Raw genomic sequence first — 5,862 nt, 5'->3', positions numbered from 1 at the left:
GTGCACAAACCAGTTTTAAGAAGATATTCACAATTCAGAAACACACAACACACACATACACACACACACGAGCATGGCAGGTTAGTGCCTTGCTGGACGACAGTGCAGCATATCAACAGATCGGCAAGAGCTGGGAATCGACCGCTAAATTACCCTCACACATTTGTGACATAACACAGAGACGGGTTTTTAATCTGAGAAAACAACAACAAAAAAGACACGCCGACGTAAAAAGATGCAGGTTTGAGAAGTTAAAAGGCAACAAACGCACAAACGTTCATGTCCTCACTTGTTTGGTCAGCGTCGTAAAGAACGAGCAGTAAAAAAAAAAAAAACTTCCCCCGACAACTGACTTCACCAGAGACTCTCCTGATAACATCTACGATATCTTTAGAATGTGTTTCACGTCTTTATCTTCACTGTGAGACAGACTTTAACAACAGGAAACTGAAGTCTGTAAACCACTCACTCTCCCACACCAAAGCCCATAGAGAAAACCAGTGATTTTAGCTCACAGGGACACAGGAGCTGCTGGTCCTCTGCTGCCTCGTGTGGTCACTTTGTGTCACTAAATTATGTCTAAATTAAATATTTTAAAAGCCGAATTCATTAAAATCAGTCATTGTAAGTTAGTGATGGAGGCAGCAGTGGATCAACAACTCCTGTGAACTCCTGTGTCTCTGTGATGTTAAAATCACTGGTTTACCCTATGGACTTTGGTGTGGGAGTGTGAGTGGTTTAGAAACTTCCTGTTTCCTGTTGGAAAAGTCGGTCTCACAGTGAAATAAATACGTGAACAAAGACGCAGATATCGTAGACTTAGAGTGACTTTTGTAAAGTGTCTTAAACCTGTTTTAAGTAAATTATCTTCTTAAATAATGACAAAAACGTTATTCAGATGTTTTATTTCAACTGAAATATTCCATCTAATACGATATAAAAGGAAATGTTCATACGGTTAAATCACTGATGATAAACGATCAGTCAAAGTGGTTTTCAAAAACCCTTCTGTTGTGAGGGAGGAGCTTTCACCTGGAAAGTCCTTGGATTCCAGGTCCAGGACTGAACTGTGTGTGTGTGTGTGTGTGTGTGTGTGTGTGTGTGTGTGTGTGTGTGTGTGTGTGTGTGTGTGTGTGTGTGTGTCTGCAGAGTTAGTTCAAGCCAAGTTTCCACAAACACACTCCAGCAGCAGCAGCATTAAGTGGACTTTTCCTGGACACTGGTCTGGTCCTGGTACAGGGTTCAGGACTGGACCAGGTCTGCTGTCATCGTACAAGAATAGACCTCACACACACACACACACACAGGTTTGTGCAGCTATTCTTGTCGGGACTCTGCACCGACTTAACAAAGCCTTAAACCACTAACCTTAACCACAACGAGTTAATAACTAACCATAACCACAATTCACTACAAAACTACAGTTCCTCAGAAATGAGGTCCTGTCTCACGAGGACCAGGTTTTGGTCTCCATGAGGACTACTGGTCCTGACAAGGTACTTCAGGACAGCCTTGAATATTTAATCAATCTCATTAGCGGTACATCTACTACCTCAAGGGGGCAGCAACAACAAGCATTTACTTTGAAATGGAATTAAATGTACCAGGGTCCTTGAATACATCTCATGGCCAATAGAACTTAAGGCCGTCGAGGATCAAGAACTAATGCGTCCAGCAGAGAAAACTTTTAGTGCTGTCAAGCGTTAACGTTAACACACGACATGTTTCGCCTGATCGGAAAAAGACGTGCGTGACGTCATGTTTACGTAACTCCCGATTGTTAAAATTAGTCCCAAAAGTAACGGTAAATTTTAAAAACAGAAGCACACATACGCAGTTACACAGGTACGCTGGTTATTTGTTAGCGCTGCTCTTTTCCTTTAATAATAAACAGACCGCTCCAGTTCCACTGTAGGCTAACGCTAACGGCGCTAAAAGGAGCTAATGCAGCCAACGGAGCTAACTGGTAAACGGTGCCTGGACTCCGGTGTCGCGGCACGTAAACATGACGTCATGCGCGTCTTTTTCCGGTCAGTCGTCATGGAAACGGCGCCATGCGTTAAAGTGCATTAATGTCATACGAACAATAAAGGTTTGTGTTTTTTAAGTTAAAACATTTGAAGGTGTTTTTTTTGTCCTGTAGAAACACTGAGACAAACATGTCCAGCTTCATAGATTCCTGTTTTTGGATTAAAACGAGATTAAGTGGAAAATCAGCAGCTTTGTTTGACAAAATGAGAAGTTTAAAGATGCCTTTTTTTTCCAGTGTTTAACATCTAAAGGTGACATAAGAACAGATACATTCTTATTGTGTTCGTCTGTCTGTGGTCGGTCTGTCAGTCCGTCTGTTATTTCAGTCACAGATTCTGGGCTTGGCTGTGGAATGTACAGCTGTCTGACATATGGATAATGGTAGATTTTAATTTAACACACACACACACACACACACACACACACACACACACACAGGGAGGAGCTGAACGACAGTTTGTGGTAAAATAAAATAATCATATTGTGATTCTAAAATGTTTGTATTTGAGCAGTGATGATTAACCCTGTCATAATCACAATCGTGTTCATGTACACACACACACACACACACACACACACACACACACACACAGACACACTCTCTCTCTCACACACACAGACACACACACACTCTCTCTCTCTCACACACACACACACACACACAGTGACTGACTGACCCTCTGATACATGAAACCTCCATGTTTGATCTACTGATGGACATCGTCTGGTTACCAACCAAAATATATTAGTTAACAAAGACCAGCATCACTAACTAACAACACAACACAAATATACTAGTTAACAAAGACCAGCATCACTAACTAACAACACAAACATACTTGTTAACAGACCAGCATCACTAACTAACAACTAAAATAAATATACTAGTTAACAAACACCAACATCACTAACTAACAACACAACCGATATATACTAGTTAACAAAGACCAGCATCACTAACAACACAACACAAACATATTAGTTAACAAAGACCAGTAGATCTAAATAACAACCAAAATATACTAGTTAACAACGACCAGCATCACTCACTAACAAACAAAATATACTAGTTAACAAAGACCAGCATCACTAACTAACAACACAACCAAAATACACTAGTTAAAGACCAGCATCACTAACAACCAAAATATACTAGTTAACAAAGACCAGCATCACTAACTAACAAAACAACCAGAATATACTAGTTAACAAAGACCAGCATCACTAACAACACAACCAAACTATACTAGTTAACAAAGACCAGTATCAATAACAACACAACCAAACTATACTAACTAACAAAGACCAGCATCACTAACTAACAACACAACCAAACTATACTAGTTAACAAAGACCAGCATCACTAACAACCAAAATATACTAGTTAACAAACACCAACATCACTAACTAACAACACAACACAAACATACTAGTTAACAAAGACCAGCATCACTAACTAACAACCAAAATAAATATACTAGTTAACAAACACCAACATCACTAATTAACAACAAAGCCAAAACATAGTACACACCTTCAAACAACACATAACTAATACAACAACAACTAACCACAACCAGCTAAAAGCAGCAAACTGTATTAGTGTTAGCTGTTGTTAAAAAGTGCTAAAGTTATTTCAAATGTCAAATGTAATCCAATATTTAACGACAAAACCGTAAAGCTATAAATAACCACAACGACCGTTTATCTTCAAACGAGTTAGTGTCGGTTTAGGAGCTACGACGCTGACTAACTAGCTAACTAACTAACTAACGAGCCGAGCAGCAGCAGCAGCAGCAGCATCATGTAACTCAGCGGTGACGTGGTGAATACGTGAAAAGTTTATAAAACAAACACGAATAAATATTTTAACTCAACTCGATTCACGGTTTTTATAAACTGAGGCTAATTCAAACTGTTAGCAGAGATGCTAACGTGAAGTTTACTGGTTAGCTCGCTGGCGTCGTTTGAGTTTGGATTTAAAACAACAAACTAAAAAAAACAATGACAATAAAGTGTTTAAAATAACGAACTATGTCCGTGTTTTTTTTAGATTTAAATGTGAATAAACTCAGATTTTACTTTTAACTCCACACGAGAAACGGCAGCGACGTTAGCTAAAAGTGAAGAATGAGGCTAAAACTAGGTGAATGTTTACAGTCATGTCGTACGATATCGACGATAAATCAAGTGTTAGTCACAGCCCTGTGTGTTAAACTAAAAACAAACAACAACAACAACAACAACAGAGGGACAACGCTAACTTTTTTTAAACGCACGACAGAAACGAGAGGGCTCCGTCTATCACCTGAAATGAACCACGCACACACACACACAAAATCTGTTCACGCAATTCCCGACGGGTCACGGTGTAAATTAACACAAAAACACGGAACAAACACCGCAACACAACTTAAACACACCGTGAAGTGACGTCAAAACACGCGAGTGACGTGATTTATGTTCAGTTTTACGGTGTTAACGACTAAAGAAAGAGTGAGACGGTGTAACGGAGAGAGTCGCGTTCCTCACCGGGACATAGTCGCGTCCGGAGCCGCAGACACACACAGGGAGAGGGGGGGGGGTGCAGCGGAGGATCGATGCCGCTTCCACGGCTCTTCACCCCGGCGTGATTCACTGGCGCTGCCGTGGACGCGGTTTCATCCCAGTTAATCCACGTTGTTATAATCCCACGGTTTAAAAAAAAACAACAACAAAACACGGAGAGATTAGAGAAGAAACGACAAAAGTTCCCCGCGAATCTTCTCCTTCTTCTCTCTCTCTCTCTCTCTCTCTCTCTCTGATGATGGAGGGAGCGAATTCCAGCCGTAACAAAGATCGTCTCTGGTCGGAGAGAGGGAGAGAGATGGCTCACTCAGTGGCGGCTCCACAAACACGAATCGGCGACCAAAAAAGTTAGCGTTTTGAATGTGGAGAAAAATATGACCAAAAAAAGTAATTTCTTCTGTTTGTGGTTTAAAATTTGACAAAAACAAGTCATACTTCTGTATGTGGTTTAAAAATAATTTGAGTTAAAAAGTCACATTTCGGTATGTCGACCAAAATTTGACCAAAAAGTCAAAATTTGTCGTGCAAAATTTTACCAAAAAAAGTCATAGTTCGTGTGTCGACCAAAATTTTACCAAAAAGTCAAAATTTTGTCGACCAAAATTTTACCAAAAAGTCAAAATTGTGTTGACCAAAATTTTACCAAAAAGTCAAAATTGTGTCGACCAAAATTTTACCAAAAAGTAATCGTTTTGGTATGTGGTTCAAAATTGGACAAAAAAAACTTATTTTGGTATGACCAAAAGGTCAAAATTTTGACCAAAAGGTCAAAATTTTGTCGACCAAAATTTGACCAAAAAGTCAAAATTGTGTCGACCAAAATTTTAACAAAAAGTAATCGTTTTGGTATGTGGTTCAAATTTGGACAAAAAAAATCTTATTTTGGTATGTCGACCAAAATTTTACCAAAAGGTCAAAATTTTGTCGACCAAAATTTCAACAAAAAGTCAAAATTTTGTCGTCCAAAATTTTACCAAAAAGTAATCGTTTTGGTATGTGGTTCAAAATTGTACAAGAAATCATATTTTGATATGTCGACCAAAATTTTATCAAAAAGTCAAAATTTGTCGTCCAAAATTTGACAAAAAAAAGTCATTGTTTTGAATGTGGTAAAAAATTTGACCAAAAAAAGTCATACTTCAGTATGTGGTTAAAAATTCGGCATAAAAAAGGTCAAAATTTGTCGTCCTAAATTTGACAAAAAAGTAATCGTTTTGAATGTGGTAAAAATTTGACAAAAAGTCATACTTGGGTAAAAGTCAT

The 5,862-nt window shown here is 38.8% G+C and overlaps 1 protein-coding gene across 1 annotated transcript in view; it reads right to left on the bottom strand.

The window, feature by feature from the left end:
• The window catches only part of bmpr1aa (bone morphogenetic protein receptor, type IAa), a 33,993-nt gene extending 29,212 nt beyond the window's left edge, over window positions 1–4,781 (bottom strand). Inside the window, exon 1 of the mRNA XM_083897312.1 lies at window positions 4,564–4,781. The gene's annotated coding sequence lies outside the window, so the exon portion shown is untranslated. The remainder of the gene's footprint in view (window positions 1–4,563) is intronic.
• Window positions 4,782–5,862: the final 1,081 nt, after the last annotated feature.

The sequence above is a fragment of the Microchirus variegatus genome, assembly GCF_963457635.1.
Source record: "Microchirus variegatus genome assembly, chromosome: 11".
Lineage (NCBI taxonomy): Eukaryota > Metazoa > Chordata > Actinopteri > Pleuronectiformes > Soleidae > Microchirus > Microchirus variegatus.
The sequence above is the reverse complement of the archived record's forward strand: the minus strand, read 5'-3'. Positions and strand labels throughout refer to the sequence as shown.